Here is a 22,902-nt window from a genome sequence, read left to right as displayed (position 1 = left end):
TCAGCAGGTGAAGCGCTGCCTTAACGTTTTGGCAAAATTAAAATGTTAAAGCTAAACAAGGAAATCGCTGAGGGAGAGCCAGGAAGCAGCGGTATAAAAAATCTCTGGCTAAACCAGAGGCAGCTCCGTTCAATCCGCGGACAAGCAGCGCAAGCAGCACAGGCTGGCAGGGCTGGACCCGGCAGGAGAGGAGCCCCCTCCTGCCCTGGCACTGCGAACCAGCAGGGCTGGGACACAGAGCATCGCCTGGCACCAGCAGGCAGACAGCAGCCAGGCTCTGCCTCTCCGGGGCACCGCTGAGCATCACTTCTGAACAATCCTGCTGCGCTCTCGGAGAGAGCAGCTCTGGGTCAGGGTCACGCACAATAGCACCATCAACCTTTACGGGTTTGAGATACAGAAATGCATTACTAAAGATTTATTAAAATTATTTGAGGCCATCTTTGGGGACAGAAGAGATTTGTTACACAGACTACATGGCTTTGGCTGGCTGACAGGGATTTAGGACTCCTATTCTCATTCTGCAGGACCCTGAGTCCCCGGGTGAGGGCAGGGTGACGAATGAAATACATGCATAGCTGTGAAAAATCAGTCTCAGCAGAAGTGGTAAAACACTTGAGCACATGCTCAAATTATTTTCACTTCTTTCATACCTTCTGAATATTTTCCCTGATCTGGTACATTCATTGTTAAAAATATTTCTTGATACTTGCAGTTTATTTATTTAGTAATTAAAACAAGCAAGAAGTGAGGCTGATGCTCATGGGGATGTGTTACACGCCCACATAATGTGCATAACTTGCTAAGAAAATGTGTGACCCAATACCCACGTAGCTTCTTCCTTGTGACTCCAGCATAGTTATAATAATAATGTTTCAATGAAAGACCAGTATGGAGAACCATAGACTAAAGTACAACTACAGCTGGGAGTAAACCCTAATATAGAGCAGTTCAGACTGATAAAAATATGTGTGAGAGAAACTCCATCACCCATAGGATCTTTGTGCTGCCCCATCCGTGCTATTGCTGGCCAGACTAATAATATGGAACACTGTGTCTCTCTTGCACTAAAGTGTGTTGAACTTTTTCAGGATGTGGGGAGGGACCTGTTGCCCAAAAGGACATAATGTCTTCCTTGTCCCATGTACTAGCAACAAAACAGTTTATTTGTAGGCACTGGAGAGAAAAGCTTACTTCCAGAGATCTGTCAGATTCAGCTGGACACCTGTTTCCTAACCTTGGGTAAAAACAGTTTTCCTGTAATGATTTAAGTGAGCTTTCTGTGATTAGTTCCTATTTTGATTCTAATTTTTAGTTGCCTAAATTGGTCATAGGCATTGGTTCCTTTTAGAAACTGAGATTTTGGGTCTCCAAATTTTGCTTATCCAAAACTAGGCAGCTGCATACTTTTGAGCACAGTCACTGATTTATTAAGCACAGACAACCCTCAGAGAGGAAAGAATGCACACAGACCATGAAGGCTCTTGGGGTCTCATACACCTAAATTTCCCCACACATATCTTTGTGAAATGAAAAAAAGGTTATAATAATTAAAAGTTCTGTTCTGGGTTTTGAAAGTTTTATACCATTGTGCAGGATCCAGGATACCTGTTTTCCCAGCAGACTGGGAACAACAAACCTGCTGTTCCTGCTGCCCATGTACGCTGTGTTCTGCAGTCACACAAATTTCATCCAAAACTCTGCAGAAACCTCAGTGCCAGTAAGGCAATTGCCCATCTAATTGGCCACCATTTCTTCAAAACAATAGGGAGAGAGAAAGAGAGAGCACACAGAGAAAGAAGCTCAGGGGCAAAGAAGAAGCATAGCAACAACAAGAGCCCATAATTCATAAGCCTCATCCCTTTGTTTTACCAACAGACATCACCAGGGCCCTGCCAAGTGGGAAACATTTTCTGGACGTAATAGAAAACATCACTGCAATGAGCTATTGGTGGCCCACCTAAAGGTTAACTAATGGGATGGAAGTGCAATATTCTTTGGGTGTTAGAAGGCATTTGGATTGGCATTTTGAACTGATGTAGTTATGCATATTTTATAGTTGCTTTAAAAGTACCAAGGCTGGTTTTCTTTAGTGTTCTTAATTGTTGTTTGAACTTAAGTAAAAACTGTATGTAATCCCATGCATATTGGTGAATCCTCAGAATTTACTTTGTTCCAGCATAGCAAAAGCTTCCTTTTGCCTGTTCAGACCTGTGGGGAGATGAGTTAAATTTATATATTATGCAAAGAAGAACCAATTTGTCTTTTTTTGGTAGTCTTTCATGCAGGGGTTAGCAATAGCTACAGGTACTGTGCAGAATCAGAGGCAATGCAATGACATAAGGATTTAAAATAACTGCATAGAATGGTCTATGATGGTACTGATAGCAGTATGGAGTTCAATATTGAAATATTAGCCTGGTAAATAACCCTTTATATCCAAATAAATTTTGATTGCCTATTCACAGCTTAGATTTCATGAGGCCTTCTTCATTATAAAATGAATAGCTGCTAATTTGTTGCATCTCTAAGTAAAGTTCCAGTAAATTATATTTAAAGGAGGGAGAAAAAAGGCCTTGTTATGAAACAATCACCAGCTGGCCATACCATTGCAAGTGCTATTTTCTTCTCCTTTTTGAAATTCAAATTTTTTCTAAGACTTCAACTATGAGCCTGTAGTGTTGCATATAAAGATATATGAATGTTGCACTCTCATATACAGGGATTTGCATATTGAGGACTTTGGGCTTAGGCTGACTATAACAGAGATAATCTTCCTGAATTTGTACAATATATTCTATAGAGGATCCTCGTTGTAAATATTGTTGCAATATCACCAGAAAAGTAATAAAAGTTAAGATGGAAACTTTTAGAACCAAAACTTCCTGAGACCAAATATTGCCCTGTAGTGAGATCTTGTTGCCTCTATATGTTTTTCTCTTTAAATTTTCTGTCTAAATCCTCAAATTGTATTTTGGTACCTGATTCAACTGTACACAGAGCTGTTGAAAGGGGCTGCTTTCTACCTGCCACCCTGTGCCTATAGCTCTCCTTGTCCTGCTCTTATTCTGGAAAGGTAGACTCTCACAACTCCTTTGTGCCATTTCTGCTATCAGTAAGATCTTTTCTCAATTCTATACATTAATTTAGCAGACAAAAGCTCAATGCACAGAATCGGGAGAATTTTTTTTCTATTGCACTGAACCATTCTGCTAATCATTAAACTATCCCTCAGAAAAATCACCTTGGCACCAAAATAAAATCATCACAATCCTACCTCCTTAATCCTGTTCAAGCATACTTCTGTCATGTTACCAAGTGAGAGAGTTGCCACATGCAGTATTTTTGCTATCAAATATCATGGTTTATTTACTTGTCTTATTATCTTCCCTCTTCTGTTAGAGAGATAAAGCATCTGTAGCTGCTAAAAATCATTGGATCTCAATGGACTGTAGTGCTTCTTCAAGATTCAGTTCCCTGTATATTCTGGGGATAATAAATAAATACCTGGTCTGAAGTCTCAAGATAGGAACCAGGGAAGCTCTTAGGTCTCAGATGAACAAAGACATTGAGTATATAAGTGAACATGAGACTTGGATTCAGCCGAGGACACCAAGTTCAAATGCTCAACTTGTCAGTCAAGGAGGATACGTGGCTGTGCGATCCATAGCGGGTGTCCCATCTTGAAATTCCTGGAGGTCTTGTTAGTAATGCATTTTCCAGATGCAGAATTATGCCATTACTTTTCTTCTTCACATGACCTTTCTTGCAGTATGTATCCTCATGTTATCCTACAGATGTTGGAAGGATGGAGGGAAAGGTCTACATCACTAAATTTTGAAGACCTTATAGCAATTGCCATGTTGCAAGTAATTTGTTTTAGCATTCACCTGGGCCATTAAAGGTGGAAATTTCTTGTCAAGCTAGTGGGAAAATGCATCTGGACTAAAGGATCTCAAGAGGGTGTTTTCTGGACAAAGGTTGGTATGGAAGGCTGTAGGAGAAATGGGATGTTGGTCTGAACAAGGTGGTCATGGTGGTGGGACCAAACAGAACTTCCTTAAGCAAGACCAGAGAGAGGGAGGAAAGCTCTTCCCCATCTGTGCACCATGTGCATCTGAGGACATTTGGTGGAAATATCTGTGGGAAGGGCAGCGTTGGAAAAGTGAAAGAAGTAAAGGGAGGGAATTCCTGGTCTGCCTCTGGAATGAGGAGGAAAAGTCAGAAATCAGATGAGAACCTGGACTTGTTAGCAAGAATATGTAGGGATTTGTGAGTTGTGGGATTGAAAACAATAAATGAAACTCTGAGTGTCTGAACTCACTCCTTGAACAAGGTAAGATGGAAGAGTGTGCCAAGACCATCATTTAAGTGAGCAGAAGTTTTATAGTTTGCAATTTTGCTGACAGTGATAGAAAGCCTTGTATCAGCCACCACTAGGGCTCTTCTGTAATGAGTTTATCACCCATACCAGGTTTATCACTATAATGAGTTTATCACCCTTAATGAATTTATCACCCACACTGTTTGGTCAAAGCTATCATAAAACCTGGTAAAGATACATCAAAGAGTATCAATTTAATCCTTTTAAAACAATGACACACATTAATCTTTAGAGGAAAATGTGAACATGGTCAAAACATCTTTTCCCTAAGGAATATCTCTCGGCAATTATGGGAGGTGTCCTATCAACCTGTATTCCTCACCAGTATTTCCTGACACCTTGAACAAGAGGAATAAAATATTCTTTAGGATAAATAATAATACTACATATCATGGGGGGGGGGGGGGGGGGGGTTCTGACACAAAGAGGCAGAAACCTTAGCTGCCCAGATCTCACCTCTCTGCTTCTGATCTGCCCCATTTCATTCAGAAGTGTCACTGGTGCTGTCAAGTGGCTTCACTGATCACTGTCCCCCCTTGAGACAGTGCACTGAGAGCAGCCAGGCTGCCGGTGGTCAGCTCTGATGACCTCATGTTAAAATGGAACCCTGCTGTCTGTGAGAGCAGATGATGCTTGATGGGTGGACTCTGGCTGAGGTGCATGTTCCCCTTCCATGGCATTTGTTTCTGTCCAGCTCTGGATCTTTGCACAGCCAAAGCAGCATGGACTTTTAATTCAGGCAATAATGTCACTGGATCAAGTCTCAAGAGTGGCTATTAATAATGTTACAACTTGTAATAGCCAATCTTTATTTTACTACCTATTTCTATTTGTTAGGGTTTGGAGGCTTTATGAACACAAGTGGCCAAATTAATCGGTAGTGTAACTCCCTGGATCCTTATTTAGCCCACAGACTTGCATATATTTAGATTTCTCAACTGAATTTCTTTTGCTGATGCCATTTTTACCTATAAATGCTTGGCATAAAAAAAAACTTGCTTCACTATTTCATCTACTATATTCTCTCCAGTGTCATTTATTTCTGTAAACAGAGGGTTTCAACAATTTACTCCTTTTATTAAAGACAATTAAAAGGCAACACAATGTTCTTTTATGATTTTTATTATATAGCAAAAATCTAATCTGCAATGACAACTGATTTTTCTGTTTCAAAGAATTACATACTCATATTTCTCAAAAAACCCCCATCATAACAAAAAGTATTACTACATGAATGTGTACGCCAGCCTTCTTGATCTATTTTGTGTTCTGGTTGTTAGAAATTAATGGATCTAACTTTAATTATTCCAGGGCAGTATTTGACTCAGGAACTAACATCAAATTTGAGTTCTTTAATTGTGAGCTTTTACTACAAGGGCTGTGGTGCCACCCAAAACTTCTTGCTGGCTCTACCAAGGATGCTACATTTTTTCATGTATTTACATTGTATGCTTTTAATAAAGAAACATGCACTATATGTGTAAGTTCAAAGAGGAAATTTGAACAAAACCTTCTAACAGACTTTGGAATTGCCCAGCATGTCAGAACTCAGATTAAATTGGTTACCAAAATAGCTATTTTGTAATTTGGGGCCCCCAATATGCAATCATTTACATCTCACCAATCTGTCATCAATTTTCAGCTGGCATTTTCTCTGCAAGTGATGTTTGCAGCAGATAAAGACAGCTGGGCAAAAAAGGTGAAAGGAAAAGAAAAGAAGGAAAATAATAGTTGATAAAAATGATAGAGAATAGTATAATTACTTGTATTTCAACAGTATCATGTCTTCCCAGAATTCAAGCTGTGCATAATAGCTATAGTGGAAGGGCAAAACAGAGAAGCCCCAAGGAAATGGGATGCAGAGAGTATTTTTTAACCTTCCTGGGGAGCCTTACTCCACAAAGATTTAAAGCTTTTTAAACATCATGAGAACATGTTGGCTGGAAAGTAGTGCATTTCAAAATGAAAATGCATTAATTAATGTGTCTTGGAAGAGGAAAATCTGAAATATCTTTCTCTGTGGGAGTAACTTGCAAGCTGATTATGTGGGCTGATAGATATTCCATTGGAGAATGTTCAGGGAATGTTAAGGTTGAACGGATGAGCACATGGAAGTCAGGAAATGCCACATTGCAGGATTCTGGCGCATCCTTAACTGTGCCTCTGGTGTCTATGTGGTATAATGTATTCATTACATATAATCTCCCAGACACTGCTATAAATATATACTGTCGTCCCTGATCTTAGATTTTACACATATCAGTGCATGCATTAAGTACAGTGTACAGCTCTCCACCACAGCTTATTAAAACCTTGTATAAGACAAGTACATAATAAAATTTGTCTGAGCAAAAAGTGCAGATTAAATATTACATTTATGATATAGAAAATGGCAGTCATTTGTTTCAATAAATTATCCTGTGAGCTTGAAAGACTGAATATACATGGATGCATGCAAATTAGCCATGTAGTTAGCTCCTTCATTTCCTGCAAAGCTCAGGAGGGCTGGCTTTGTTTCTGCTTGAAAAGAAACAGCACAGGTGCTGCAGCAGACTGAGGCTTTGGCCATCCCCAAATCAAGCAGGACAAATCCTTGTGACCCCTCAGGAGCAGTCAGCTGACATGGTTTTCTGCCTGATCCACAGGGCTTTGTTTTCCCATGAGTGCAAGAGAAAGTTGTGATTCAATGTGGCCGAAGTCAGAGCCAGGGATGTGTTGAAGAACTGACAGCAGGGCAGTCGTGCACAGAAGCTACATGGCATTGGAAATGAAGGAGTAAAAGGAGATTGTGAAGTTTAAATGGTATTCACAATGAAAACAAAGTACATAATTAGTAAGGTTAAAGATCAGAGAACCCAGAGAGAGTTGAGGTTTTACAAAACCCTCAAAATTTATAAAATCCATGTTTTTTTCCATTTAACTGACTCAAAATGAAATGAAAGCATATTTCTCCAATTAAATAAATGTCTTGTGGTGTGCAGAACTAAATACCAATGATTCTTAAATCATGGGCATTGATTCTGGACTGAATGTGGGTTTTTTATTTGGGTCTTAAAGGATGTTTTTTTACATTGTTTTAATTTTAATTTGTTCTGAGCTTTACCTGTCCCTCCATTCAAATGAGAGTCTATTTGATTTTATTCAAAATAAATCCTGTCCTGCCCTTTTTCTTGCTGACACAATGAAGGATCAGTTTTTTCCTCCATCTCTGCTGTTCCTCCTGTCTCAGAGAGCAGCTCTCCTCCACAGCTGCAGTGGTGGCTGTACCAGCTCACCCCTTTCCTTGTCAGCTGGCTGCTGTATGGAACTCCCCAGAAAAAGGGGGGCTTGGACCTTTGCTCCCACACTACCTCTGCGTGAGAGTGAGGATGTCTCTCTTTGTTGAGAACTTTTCACCAGTTCTTATTCCATGAAGTGAGCAATTGCTGCTCAAGGAAGGTCTTGTGGCTTTCCCCAGCAAAGCTGAAACCTAAGATGTGGCTCTTCTCTTGCTAAACTGACCCTACTTGATGAGATTTATCAGTACTCTCCTCGCTAAAGTCTCCTGCTTTTATTATGAGATTCTTCCTTTCAGGTGTTTTGTTTCCTTCTAGCACCAGAAACAAAATATTTCTGTAAAATAATCTCCTACAAAGCATACTTTTTTCCCCCTGTTCTTTCAATACTTTTATTCTCATGGTGAATCGTGGACAAGTACCTGGTTCCTCTAGCTGAAAGATCAGTTGGTGAATCTGCTGTTATTTCACCTTCTGGACACTTCAAGGAAGATCAACACATCCTCCTGTGTTTGAAAGATGGTTGTATGCAAGAAACTAAATAAGTCTTATCCCCAGATTCAGTTGTGTTTTTCTTTGCAGGACTTGTCAGCTCTGTGGTCAGTGCAGGATTGCAATGGGAACCACTGCCTTCTCATCAGATTCCTCCTCCTACAGAAAAGCTAGAAACTATTTTCATTTATTCCAAAGAAATTTTTTTACTCACAAATGCAATACTGGAAACGTCTGCTTTCATCATTGGATGGGATTCCCAATAAATACATGCCACTATGTCTTGCACATGGAGCCCAGAAGGGTTGTCTAAAATTGCTCCATTTTGCACATCACTGTCCCCAAACATTGTGAAGACTCAGTGCATCTTCAGAAAAATAAGATTTAGATTGAAATTGACTGATAATGGAACTCTGGAAGAACTTAGTAATGCCTTTAGACTGTTCCCTTTGTGTATCAGGATGGGGTGACATTCATCTCAGCATCTACACTGGAGGTGTCTGAAGCTCTGCTGGTCACCCCCAGATTTCTCTCCAGTCAGGGGAGGGAGGTAAATTCTTTCAGAGTGTGGTTCAGCTCAGTCTGAGCCCCTGTAAAGCAGAAAAATTCACACCTGACTGATCATCTCACACAGCATAGAAAAAAATGGGTCAGGTACAAGTCACTATTATTCACAGAATATGGACAACTTCAACAGTAATAGCTAAATTAGAAATAATGAAGTGCAAGCAACAAGTTAGCAGAAATGTCCTTTAACCTTTGCTTTAGAATATAATTCTGTTCAATTCAGGTTTTTTCCTTTGTTTGTACACTCATGTTCTTGGAGATTTTAATTACTCACTGGTTGACATTGTTACAGTTTACATAAAAATCAGCTTGAACACTAGATATAATACAATGTAGGACAGAGATACTTTTTCTGTCTTTACTGCAGAACTAAACAGCTGCATACTTTTCACTTTATGCACCAGGAATATACATTTTATCATAGTTTAAAAAGTCTAATTTATCAAATTAATTTTAAGGAAAAGAAACACCACAAAGAAGAAATTTTCTTTAAGGTGAACCTCTTTGCTCTCTTAATTGTGTTCACAGTCATCATTTGCATTTGTTTTGGTCTTGTAGTTCTCATACATATGTTAAGTATCCATTAACAGGCTTTCTGCCAGTAATGATCTTAGATCCCAATGGTGGACTTCTTCATAGATTCATCTCCATGCTTATTATAAAACTCTGTTTATAGTTATTCGCTCTACAGCTTCTTGTTGCACTTACTACAGACAAGTCCTTCCAACCTATGCTCAAAAGGACAATATTTTAGGTCAAGAAAGAGAAAAAAAATAGCTACAATACTTCCAATTAATTTATTTAACGTTTTAAGCCTTACTATAATGGATATTTTTTGTCTGTTCCTTTTCCCTTTGATGAAAAAGTGCTTTGCCTTAAAATACAGCTCTATCTTATTAACCTCACTTCTCTAGCCACCTTTAATGTCTAGGAAGCATTCTTTATCCACGATTAAATAAAAATTTTCCTCATTCTGATTCCAAAAATCAAATATTTTCTCCATCCCAAAGCAAGACTACATAAGTCATTGCAATTTTTAAGCTAAAACTAGAGATACTGTTCTTCAAACACACCTGAAAAGCAATTGTGTCATAGGCCTCATTCTTTTAATAGTAAATGGAAAAAGGTTAGACTTGACTACTGGAAGCTAGGACAAAAAAAAAAAAAAGAATTTACAAAAATTCTTTGGTAGACAAAGCTAAGTTAAAAAAAAAAAAAGAATAAAACAGTAATATGAGAGTTCTGGAATTTGTGTCAGACATGCAGCTTATTTGTCTAGAGTTTTAATTATACTTCATCATAGCAGAATAAATGGTTAAAGAAAAACCTGTGAAATGGATACTGCTGCAAACTGTGACCAACTTCCTCCCCAAGCTGCTACCTGAAACTCAAACTTAAACTTTTGGTGCTTTTGGCTTTACTCTGCCCCAGGAAGATCTAGACCTACCAGCCTAGCAAAGCACATATTTGGCACACTTATTGCTAAGGGAAAAAAGAAATGTGGTAGGCTTTTCTAATGTCTAATTTACAGCAGAAATGCTGGCCTTTGTCACTGCTTCTTTGTTGTTTCTTGATGACAAGTGTGGTGTGTGCACACATATACACACAGGCAGGCTTAAATAGCTCAAGATATATTTAGATCTGCTGGGGCAGGGTGATGGGGAAGGGAGGGCGGTGTGGGTGAGCCAAAACCAACACAAAACTCTTGTCTGAGTGTCTGTGTTGTTCAGATGACCTTTTAGGAGTCTTGAGTGTCATTTTAGTGATTCAAAGACATTTTTCTTTCTCAGCATGCTTAGTCTTAGTCTCAATACCACATTCTCCAAACCTTCATAAAGAGATGTTCCTTCTGATACAATTTCCATAGATGGTCTTTCTCAGATGATTCTCCACGATGTTTTCAGCCTCATTGTCAAGTATTCCACACCTAAGTTAAAAGCTTGTCTTGACTAAATGGTTCCTCATGCTGAAGATGGTACCTTGTACAGGTCTCCTGGCACATGGAGGGGGAAAATCCACCTCTTACTCCTGATCATCCACTATTTGGACTGGTGACATAATTTTAGGTAATATAACAAAATTTCTGGAAGACTGACAAAAATGGCAAATGGGTAAGGTCTCAGTATCACAATCAAAATAGTAGAGGAAAATATAATTTATGGAAAATTTCCATTTGCAAAAAACTGTAGTCTGGAGTAATTTCTGAAATGGACATTCTGTGGTGGTTTAGGCTTAAGTAATCCATAATATGAAAACACAAAACCCCAAATTTACTTTGAAAAAATGAAGCGTTTGGTGAGTTTTATGACCACTTCTAACTCAGAAATAATGAGGGATGAAGAGGTGATATTTGACAGTTTAATAGCCTGCATTGTGACAGCTGTGGAGCTGGGAGGGAAGGGACAAGGCAGTGTATGTACTCAATTTCTTATCTGGCTTGGATTAGTCTTTTTCTTTAGTCCTCCTGCGTTTCTTTTGGCACAATGTACTTTGCAGATTGGAGATGATAAATCTTCCTTGCCACTGGTTAATAGCACAGAGCTTTGGGCCCATTTACCTAGGAGGAGGAGGGTAGATCAGGTTCTGTACATTACTCAATGTCTTTTGGTATTTCAGTACTTATAATTTGCTCTAATTTCCTATCTAGAGAGTTACATTCTAAATATTTACAATCAATGTAATTTTTTCCCACATAACAGATTTTTTGCTTTAGATTCTGTGGGAAAAGAATAAAGAATTGATTTCATTTTTCTTTCAGTCTTTTGTTCTCAATGTCCATGTTGATGTGTAACAAACAATATAAATATCTGGGTCTGAAAATCATTTCTCATGCATTATCTTTTGGTTCAGCTCGTAGTTTTCAAGCATTATATTTTTATATGGTGTAACCTTGATTCTCACTTGAGATCTATTTGCTGCTGAAAGATGTGGAGACAGCCAGACAATGAGGCAAATCTCTCTAATTCTCACGGTGCCATGTTCTGCCCATTGTCAATGTCATAAATGATGAAAGTTATTTAGGGGTTGCCCTAGATTTTGATATTTCACTTCTCTGGGATCTTCTCTGTCATATTGTACCCAACCCAAGATACTGCCTCATCTTCTGGTGAGACACAAGGACAGCTGATGTGGAGTCTGTTTGATTAACTTTATCCAGTGGATATTTGCTTGTGTTTTTATGAATTTTCAGCTGAAAGTTTTGTGCCAGACAATTGAAAGGGAACATTTTCCTTTCCTCCTAATATATTATTTATTATGTCACCAAGAAGAAACATTTCTGAAATTAGCAGCACAGCACAATCTCTCACTCGTGGAGATTAATTTGTGACAGCTTAAAGCAGCTGGCATGTGTGCTGGGGCAGCCTTGGTGCCTGGTGGACAGTCACCTCCTGAGCTCAGCCTATATCCAACACGAGTCCATCTCCACAAGCTGCAGTCATACCACTGACAATATGGGTATTACCTCAAAGGTACTTTTCCAGGTCTTTTCCAGCTCTTTGTACATGTAACCCTAATTTTCTTTCTGAAAATTAAAATGTTAAAAAGAAGTATGAAACAACAAAGAGTAGAAAAAAGTCTGCATTTCCTCACAGAATAACTTGTTGGAAAAGGACTTCAGTGCGTCAAAAAATCTATATAAACATTTTTATGTATTGTTAAAAAAATACGTCTCAGAACAAAGTGAGAGCTAGATAGAAATAATGCATCTTTTTTCTTTCCATCTTTTTGTCTTTTCATTTAACCCATGCAAAGGTTTTTTCTAAATTATTTTCTTTCTAATGGTGATATCATTTTGCAAGGCTTTTAGCACATCCCCAGCTCTAAGCTGATGAAGCTAGTCAGAAGTGATTTGCTTAAAGTCAGAGATACCGTTTTTGAACTTGTGCCACCATCTATTTATAAAGTGATGTGGAAAATGTCACATTAATCTTAAAGAACTTTTTTCTCTCAAATTCTGTAGAATGATTAAATAGGACTTGTTTTGTGAAAGTGGTCAGAAGGTACTATTTCCTCTCAAGATTAACTTTTCAAGGTCTCTTTGTTTTCTCACAGAAAGAGATACAAGTCCTTTCATCTGGGCTGCAGATATATACATTTCCTCCTTTGAACAGAAAAACTACAAGGAATCAATGAAAGTGTCAAATTCCTCTGGGATCTCCTCCTGCAAATAGAAAGGTTCCTACTGTCCCTGAAACAGATTGAATAGGAAGAATTTTTCTTCGTGGATCATAATGCAGGCCAGTAATTTATGTCCATAGATTTCCGCTTTATACATGCACAGTTTGTGTTGAAATCACAGCACCAGGCCATCTCATTCTCTCTGTTCCTCTAAGGGTTAAAAAAGAGACCAGAAGGAGGGTTGTATGGAGTGTATTATAGATGTAAAAACAACTCTGTCAAGGACTATTGGGAGCTTGTAGTCAGATTTTCCAAGGGAAAAAGTCAGTGATAGAAGGCACCATATATAAGCTAAGTATGAACTTGGTGATGTAATCTCTTCATATGTAGGCAAGAGGAAATTCAATTAGAAATCTATAAACATGATTCCAAAGCCAAAAAAAAGGTCACAAAGGCCATTCAGATCTGTCATATTTTCTGTAAAACTCCTGAGATTCTGCTGTGAGCAAATCAAAAGGCAAAAATCAAAAAAACCCTTTCACTAAATAAGCCCTTACAGCAATGACTACTCCAAACACAAACAACCCCATCTGCTGAGGCTTACCAGTGCTCAGTGTTTATCACAATGCAGAAAACAGAACTTTTAAAAAAAGGACAGAGGACCTTGATGGCATTTGTCAGTTAAGTCTTTTCATGACTGTCACTGTTCTTTATTTGTAATTTATGACCATGATTTACTGGGATAGTTGAAAGAATTCCAGTTGAGCTCAAGCCTCAATATGCTGCACCCTAACCCAACACACAAAATGGGTGAGGACTGCTTGAAGATCCCACCTACCTGAAGGAGCTGTTGCTGGACTCTGGCTCAGCTGGTAACATTTTTGTGGGCTCTTGGTCTTCCAATAGTTCAGTGCACAATCATTTTGAATATAGCAAGAAAATAAATAGTCAAGACAGGCAATCATGTTCTAAACAGATAGGACAAATTAGAGAAACATCAGAAGAGAAAGGTAAAAACAGATAAATAAAGGATTTGCCCAGTATCAGGAAAAATGACAGGCAGAAGCAGAAATAAAAATCTCTTCCTTTCTCTGAATCAGTTGAGACCATCGCCAAAGTCCTGGGCAGATATAACGGAAATTCTCTATAGTATACATTTCTTTCTCTCTTTTGTATGTTTTCCTAAAGGCACCTAAGCCTGGGTGCTTCAAGGTTCATAAGGGCTCGTCTGTCACTGGCACAGTCAAGACAGTGGCTCAAGAAAGGCTGCACACAGAAAGATAAATTAAGGTGGCAGACAGTGCTCTGCACTATGTCTTTTCTGTTGAAGTACAGAGACCCTTTAGGTTCCAAATAAAAGTTCTTTAAAGCAATGAAAACTTATTTTAATTAAAATCTTGAAATTCAGGATAATAAAAGGATGTGTGGAGGAACTGAAAAGAGCAAGGACAACATCTGTGGTGCAACTTCATTGAAGCCCAAAGAAAGTTACTGAAGGTAAATTGGACCCCAAATATTTGCATATGAAAACATTTGGTATCTTTCACTTCTTGCTTCAAAAAAGCATCCAGTGAATTGTAAAAGTTTTTAGTTTAACAAGCCTAAAATAAACAGCATCAGTAACTTTCTCTTGCTACTCTGCAGATCTACTCAGTTTTTCAAAATCTTCAGATTGCATTAGGTGCTTTCACTACCTCTTTGTTCTCTTATGGGAAAATAATTATGGTACAATTTCCTCTCATCCACATTTTAAATCTTGATTAGAGACATGCAATCTGGCCTTCAAATAAAAATATATAATTTTGTGCATTACGTTCAACTTTCTAAATTACAGCAAATTGTTCAATTTATTTGTGAACTTGTAGTTACAGCAATCAGGTTACCTGCTCTTCACCTCAACATATGTTATACTGCCCTAAGTGATGAAGGTTATTTTAATCAAAGTCCTGGAGAAATCTTCTGATCTAATAGAATACTTCAGAAAACCTGTTGCCTCAAAAAACCCTGAGGATTTCATACTTTCTTTTAGGACTACTCCAAATTAGGTTAAAGCTGAGATTGTAACTGGGGTTTTTTAGATCATGATGACATGAACCCTCAAAAACACTAGTACTGTCCCAATGAAAAGAAAGGAAATCAATGTCAGGATCAATGTATGATCATTCATTTCAGACTCTATATAAGGAGCTCTAGATCTAAATCAATGCAATTAAAAGATAAATCAGAATTACTTAATAGTTAGTATATCTGGTAATAGGGGCTTTCTCAGATCTCAGTTCTGAAGGCAGCAGAAGGAAAAAGAGAGCACAGTGGAACAGCCTCCAGCTTTTACCCTCCACACATTTGAGGATGGCTAGAAGGAACTGTGACATACTGAACGAAGGGTTTATTACTCAGAATGGTAAATTCAAAGAAAGAAAAAAAAACCCCACCAAACTGAACCAGACAAACAAACAAACAAACCAACCCAAAAAAACCCACAAAGTGGTTTGAAATTATACTGAAGGACAGAGAGTTTGGGGAGTATGTGGGAGTGTGGCAGGTTAGCCCAAGTAAACAAGTGATTGGTCATGGCAAAGCTAGATCAGCATACAGAAGAAAGAGAAGCAGAAAGAGAAGAGGTGTCATAAACTCCTCTGAAAACTTTGAAGAATCCAGGTTGTGGGTACAATCAGAAACTCTTTAAGCCATGCATATTTGATGTGTTTTCCTCTCTTTTTTGCCTTTAAAATATCTACAAAGTTAAATATAACAGTATTTTAAAGCAAGGTGGAAGTTGCAGTGTGAAGCACTGAGGACCATATTTCCTGCTGACACAAATTCAACTGAAACCAGATGAATTTTACCAATAGATGTTGGTTCTGAAAGTCAGGGAGCACCAAAGTTAGGCTGAATGTCAGGCATAGTGACAGTATTTTTGCAATACAGAAAGCACAATTGAGTAAGCTTGAGTAAGCTCTTGAGGAATTTGAAGGGTTCCCCAACAGTACTTTCCAGCTCCCAAGACAGCCAGAGAATATCTCATGATAATGCAAGTCACCAGTGTACATGCGCTTAAGTGAGTACAACATGAAAGGATGAAAATAGAATTAGGCTATCTAAGAAGAATGCACGGAGAAAATAATCTCTTGGTTTTCTACAGGCATATACATATGTGCCCATCAATATCTGACTGCAGCTAATTTATGTCTCCATTTCATGACCTGGTGGCATTGCCTTAAGATCAGAAAAATCCACGTAGCAGATGCATAAAAGATGTCTTTGTAATAAGAGCTTTTTAGAAATGGGAAACTGGTAGACATATAAAGATGATTAAAACAATTTTTTTAGGGGTTTAGACAGTGGTCACTGGTATTTGTGGGAATCAGTACAAACTTTACTTCCATTGTTTTATTCCTTTCTTTGTGTTTGATATTCGGAGATTTTTTTTTTAACATGCTCATCCCTGAGAAAAAATACCACCAGCAAAAGCTATTAATGCCTTCTGAAACAAGGGTTTACATTCAGTAATGAATGTTTTTGCATTCAGTTTTTATTGTATATTACAGTTTGTCTTGAACTCTGTCCATCCTTCTATACAAAACTATGCCTGTACACACAGTTGAGGGGCCATAAGCAAAAACTTTCAATACCAGAACAATGTCAACTGTGGAGCTTCAGGCAGCATAAGCCTCTTGAACTTCTTCTGTCGATGGGATCATGGAATGGGAATCTGAAGCAGAAAGTTCCATTTTCAAACACAGGCTCCTGCCGGGCTGTGCACTTCACCTACACCCGGGAATTGATGCTCCCTGTCTCAAGGAAAATGCAAAGAACATGAGCAGGAGAAAACCTGGATTCGACTACAAAAGCACTCCACTGAGAAAGTGAAAAGAGCTTCCTGACCATGGTGTCCCTGATGGAGAAAGAATAAATGCATTTTCTGAAAATACTGAGGGCTGGGTAGAGCCTTATCATTCGACTGGTGGTGAAAGTCCAATCCTATTGCTGAGAATGCAGAGTAGGATAGAAATTGGTTGAGAAGGACCCTGAAAGCTCAGACAGTTGCCCATGATTTACATGATAAAGGTGTGTCAGGAGACTTTACCTCTAGGGTTTGTACAGAACTGTCTCTCTGTTCCTTTTTAAGAAGAACTGTGCTTTGTGTCTGTGGAAAAAAAAAAAAAAACAAGACTCAGATATCATGGTTGTACTGCCTTTCCTCATTTTAGCTGTTTTTATTAATTTCTTATGCCAGCTGCAAATCCTTTATAAAACCTATCACACAAAATATTAGAATTTTCCTGGAAAACCCAACCCCAAGAATTTCCATTGTTAATTAAAATGTCATCTTTCTAACAATTAATTAAAAAATTTCTAGAGAGAATGTAGAGGAGAGCAGATCTCTTGTGACTCATTTTTTAACAGCAGTTTAAACCACCTAGGGCAAAATCAGGTGAGTTTCTCAGTGAAAAACACCTGGGTTATTTAGTATAGCAAGTAAAACTCATGTCCTCAGTGAAAATTCTCATTTATAAGGATGTGTCAAGACCTTCTTTATAATTCCTTCTCAGAATTTTTCCCCTGTCTAGTGTAAAATCAGTTTTCTTCATTCATGATCATATCTGATACGATCCCTCATCTCTGTGAGCTTGAACATAATTAGAAGAATGGATTCTTTCATGTCATTCAATCATATACGTAATTTAATTGCATTCCCACTTGACTTTCTTTTTATTTTGAATTTATATTTACAGCGGCTAGCTAGCAGTATATGTTTGTCATCTTTGTTCTTTTGACACCCAGGCACCTACTGCCAACAGATGAATGTTATATCTCTATGAAATAGCCCACAGTAAAAATCAGTAGCTAGAACAGTAGTAGAAGTATAGGTTTTTTTCAAGAGCACAATAATGTGACATCACTGTTTGTGTTTGGTACTCAGGAAAAATCTTCCATATTTTTATATTCTCAACTCCTTAACAACCTATGAAATTAAGGGAATCAGTATTAGTAATTAGCAATTAGCATTTTGATATTCACAAAATTCATACATTTGAAACCTAAACCAAAAATAGATTCCTTCTGAACTGGGAATTTTCCAGTCTAAACAGTAACTCCATTCTCTCTGAAGACTGGAACAAGTATTGTGCTCACTTTTAGATGAGGTGTAACTCATGAACTCACTTGATGTTTGGCAAGACACAGGCCCCAGCCTCTCCTGTCACCAAGGCATACAGGTACTTTCCAGGTGCATTCCTAGTCTGAGGGATTTTTGCATAGTGGGAACCTTGACAATTATGTTCATCCCTGAAATATCTACATTCATAGTTTCTTGCTTCTCCTGACAGCTGGTTTAGCATTTTGTAACTAATTATAATTTCCATTAATTGTTCATATAAAATTTTTTAAAACTATTTTTATATTCCCAAAGCAAAAGTGAGATAGCAGTAACAGAATGAAGGAACAAGTATATTTCCTTTGAAATTTTAATTTTTATGTATTTTGCTGTACAAACAAAACTTCAACAGGCAGTTTATCACAGCAATTTAAGAATCTGACCTTGCTATAAAATTCCTTGGGTAAAAACCCAGTCAACCAACCAACCAACCAACCAACCAACCAACCAACCAACCAACCAACCAACCAATTTGCTTTCCTTGATAGTCAAAGGAGAATGAGAGGCCACTGTTGAAGTGCTTCTCGCAGAAAATCACCATAATTTGAAATCACTCTTTGGAACAGTTTTTTTATTCACAACTTAGAAAATCTTGGAAACTGGCCTCGTTTTTAAAGTGCAATTAATAATTAAACTGCTGTGGTGAGAAATCCCACATTTTGCTCCTCCCTGTTTTTTAGTGGGCTTTCATTTTTATAAAGACACACTTTTTGCTCAGATACTCTAAATTATGATTTAAAGGGCAGGGGAAGACACACAGGAATTCTTCTGGTTTGAATTTCACTCCACATTGCAATCCATATGTGAAAATATTTTTATTCTATTTTGTGCTTGTAACCAGTGACAGAAAATCCCAGTATAATAGCTGCAGTCTTGATTCTTAACTGGTTTTCAGTGTCTTAAGCCAGGAGATTTTTTCCCCCTGAATTTAATAAAGCTTCACTGGTCCTGAGCCAATATTAATTATATCAAAAGGAAATTAGTGGTCTGTCAAAGTAATAGAGATAAAATTATCTCCCTTTTTTTTACCAATGGACAAACCAGATGGCCCCCAAAAAATCCTGTATCAGAGTCTCTGCTAGTCACTGCGAATAAGCATATTAGTGAAATTTTGTCAAAACATCCAGTTTAAAATGTCTCCTAGGAGTAGCTGATGAGTTGCAACTGAACTGTTTGTTACACTGTTGAAGGACAGCATTTGTAATTCCCTTTTAACATCACTTTATCCTAATTGTATCATATTATCACATTTATCACACTTTATCATCATTTTTCAGTCATCATTTTGCATGTGTTATTAATGCTCTCAGCCCAAGTCACAGCTCACATAGATCCCAGTGGTCTCTAAGAGGTTTCAGAGTGGAAGCCTGAAACATGCCCAGACTCTCTGATCTTAGGATGGAGAAGGGAAGAGTGGCAAATGGACAAACACACCAGGGCCTCATCTTTTCCTGGGCAAATTAGAACATGAGGAGATAAATTTTAATCTTGAGATGGATTTGGGGTTGGGAAGAGTCCATGCCTAGGAGAAAGGGCTTGGAAGTGTCTTTAATACTATATATAATTTATTAAAGCTGGGTGAAATATATTCCTAACTATAACATTATCTAAATTGCTTCAAAATTAGAGGGAGAAAAAGGTATGTTAACGAATTCTTTGAAAAATATAAACCAGGTGAAATTAAAATATTTTTCATTCTTTTTAATTAGTTTATATGTATATATTTACCCTTTTCTTATCTAATTTTTTTAGAAGAAAGATAAATCTAGACACAGTACATAATTTTGTCTTGAAAACTTTCATTTTAATGTGTAGGACTTAGATAATTTTAAAGCTATGTTTATAAAATTTAGATTTGCAAGTATTAAAACTGCCAAATTTTGCCTTCAATCATCCACTAAAGTGACTTTCTCCAGCAGGAAAACATGCAAATAAAATTTCTGAATTTCACAGAAGTGCCAGAGAAGCTATCAGCTAAGAAAAAGTATCAGACAGGAAACTGCCCACCTCTGGATGCCTTTCCAGGTTCCTGGAAAACTGTGCTGACTGTGCTGGGACCTGCTCTGCCTGCAGGAGATCGTTCTGCAGGGCGCAGAGGGAGGGGATGTGGGAGGATGAGTTCCCCAGGACAGTGATGCTGCACCAGCCTCTGAAGGGCTCAGTGCGTGGCTCATGGCCCAGCTGAGGACAAGGGAGACCAGACAGACCAAAGAGACAAAGAGACCAAAGAGACCAAAGAGACCAAAGAGACCAAAGAGACAGAGACCAAAGAGACCAAAGAGTTCCTCCCAGCCCAGCCCTGCAGGCACCAGGCACACTGCAGCGCTGGGCTCAGGAGTACCACAGCAGGATGCTCACAGCCTGCTCAGGATCCAGGCTGGGGGCAGATAGGAGGCTCCTCACCTCTCTGCTGCACCTTTGTCCCTCAGCAGAAACCAGCATCATTTTTAATGCTGCATACTGCACAATAGCTGCGAATCTGTGCACGTCACCTCACCCATAATCTCTGCATCCTCTCTTCATGTATGCTTGCTCTGCTGAGGATCACCTTCATTTGCTGTAGCAAGTGCAGGGTAAGATATCGTAATTTCAATTCCATAAAAGAAATAGAATGCAGCAGAAAGTCAATTTCCATGAGATTACTGCATTTTCCCATGAAATTAAATTGTTTTGTTTTCAGATTTAAACCTTACATGCTGGCACAACCTAAAATCCTAAGATAAAAGTTGCTCTGTAAGAGATAAGTATTATTCTTATTGATTATATAATTATCTAGAAATACACCACCACAAAGTCCTCAAGGTTTAATCTATGCCACATCAGAGCTTTATTACTATTGCAGTCACTCTGTGGTATAGACAGACTGAGTAAGCATTTAATCAGAAAATGATATCTAGTTTCACAGCAGGGTGGGTTTGCGAGTGTGCATGTAAGCGTGAAAGTTTTTTCATTTGACTTAAGGGGGCCAAATGTTGCTCTTGGATATGTACATGCTGCTCCTACTAACATCTGCATTTTTGCATATATATAACATTTCTCTCAAGGGCCCCAAAGGCATTGGTTTTCAAGTCCTAAATGCTTAAATTATTATTTATATTATAAGAAGTTATTTTAAAATACTGACTTTCTAAGCCTCAAAGCCATCTACTGTATGAGGTGTTGAAACAATAAGGGTTTAGAAAAAAATTTCTTTAAAAGAGAAGTGTAACTGAGAATTTAGATACTTTGCTCAAAGTCTTACCCACTCTAGGATAAAAACTCACACCTGATACTAGTTTTTCAGTAGAAGGAGCCATTCTGGAACAGCCAGACTGACTAACTCATTATATGATTTCTCATATTTTAGAGAATTCCTAATTTATTTACAGTTTGCTTACTTTATTTTAAATTTAATTGCAAAATATGCCCTTGTTCTAAATTAAGTGCATCAGTTCACAGTGTTGCTAGAAGAGTTATTCCACTTTAAACTACTATGCCAGAGTCTGAAATAATTTCTCTCTGTAGAAATACTGGTAATGAAATCAGCAGAATTTCAATTAATTTGGATCCCTCTGTAGCAGCCACATGGCCTCAGAGTTACTTTAACTTCTTGCTCCATCAAAATCTACTGCCATATACTTTGATGTCCCTTAACATTTCCAATTAAAACCTCGGTGCTACTTTGACATATGTAAATGAGCCTGCTGTCCACATGGAGTCTACCTGCAGGTGGACAGGAGCCTCAGTGCAGATGGCCTGGGTTTGCTGCACCCCAGCAGAGGGGTCTGGACCCTGTGCACAGGGGCTGGACCTTCCTGCAGTTCAGTGGCCCCACCACACTTGGGATGAGCCATAATGTGAGCAGTAAGTGAAGGTGACAGAGAGGTCATCGGACTCTGCACTGGGAGCAGCCCTTCCAGGTGAGGAATGCCCAGCCAGGGACTCTGAGCTGGCACCTGACACTCCCAGGCCCATGGCTGGAGAGAGGATCTATTCCAAGAAAAGACAGAATTGACAAATCTCAGACTAAATAAGAAAATTTTCTTTTAGACTGCAGAAAACTGTTGAAATTTGTTATCATCTCAGAGCTGATCATGTTTGAATGGAGGGGAAGGCAAAGTATCTGCCTCGCTGGGGTTACAGGGTAAAACATGAAAGCAGGCAGGCAGTGATAGGCAGAGACACAGAAGTAGGACATTTAGGTTTTGGGGGGATTGATTGTTTTGATTTTTGCTGCTGTGAGGGGAAGCTAATTACAAGTCCTTTTTCTTCCCATGGTTATTATCTCCAGTATTTATCAGTATTTACCATCTTTCTGTCAAGACCTCAAGCAATTTCTAGAGAAATGTGAAGAAAAACCAGCTGTTAAATCAGTTGCTATCAGTTCTAGTTTTAGGTTTTGGACAACATAACAGATTTTTTTTTTCTAAATATGACCAGCCATGCATATAGATGATTCCTTCACACAGGACTCAGTCCTGTGACTCATTCTGCTGCTATAGGGTAAAGCTGGGCAGCTAGCAGCCTACTCTTTACTTGATTAGGGGCAAGTAGTAAATAGGTAGGTAAATAACTCTAAGACAGCTGGAAGTGTTTTTGGGACAATGACAGCAAGTGTCTCAAATATAGTGAAGGGATTGACTGAAGGGGAACTTCCCAGAGATTTCCTCAATTCCAGAAGAGATGACAGAACTATGCAGAGCAGCCTAGCTTGACTCATCAAAGTGAGGATGTGAACTGAGCTTGTAGAAAAGAGATTCTTGTATGAATTAATAGAGCTCAGTTTGTTTTGTTATCATTTGCTACCCAAATATGCAAATTTAATTTGGTTTGAAAAGCGTTTGAAGAAGTCAGTTTGGGACGTCATTATTCTGTAGTGTCTTTCTGATGTGTGTTGTCAAAAAGAATCACTTTATAAGGAAAGAGGG

Source organism: Sturnus vulgaris, chromosome 3, assembly GCF_052056855.1.
Source record: "Sturnus vulgaris isolate bStuVul1 chromosome 3, bStuVul1.hap1, whole genome shotgun sequence".
Taxonomy (NCBI): domain Eukaryota; kingdom Metazoa; phylum Chordata; class Aves; order Passeriformes; family Sturnidae; genus Sturnus; species Sturnus vulgaris.
The sequence above is the reverse complement of the archived record's forward strand: the minus strand, read 5'-3'. Positions refer to the sequence as shown.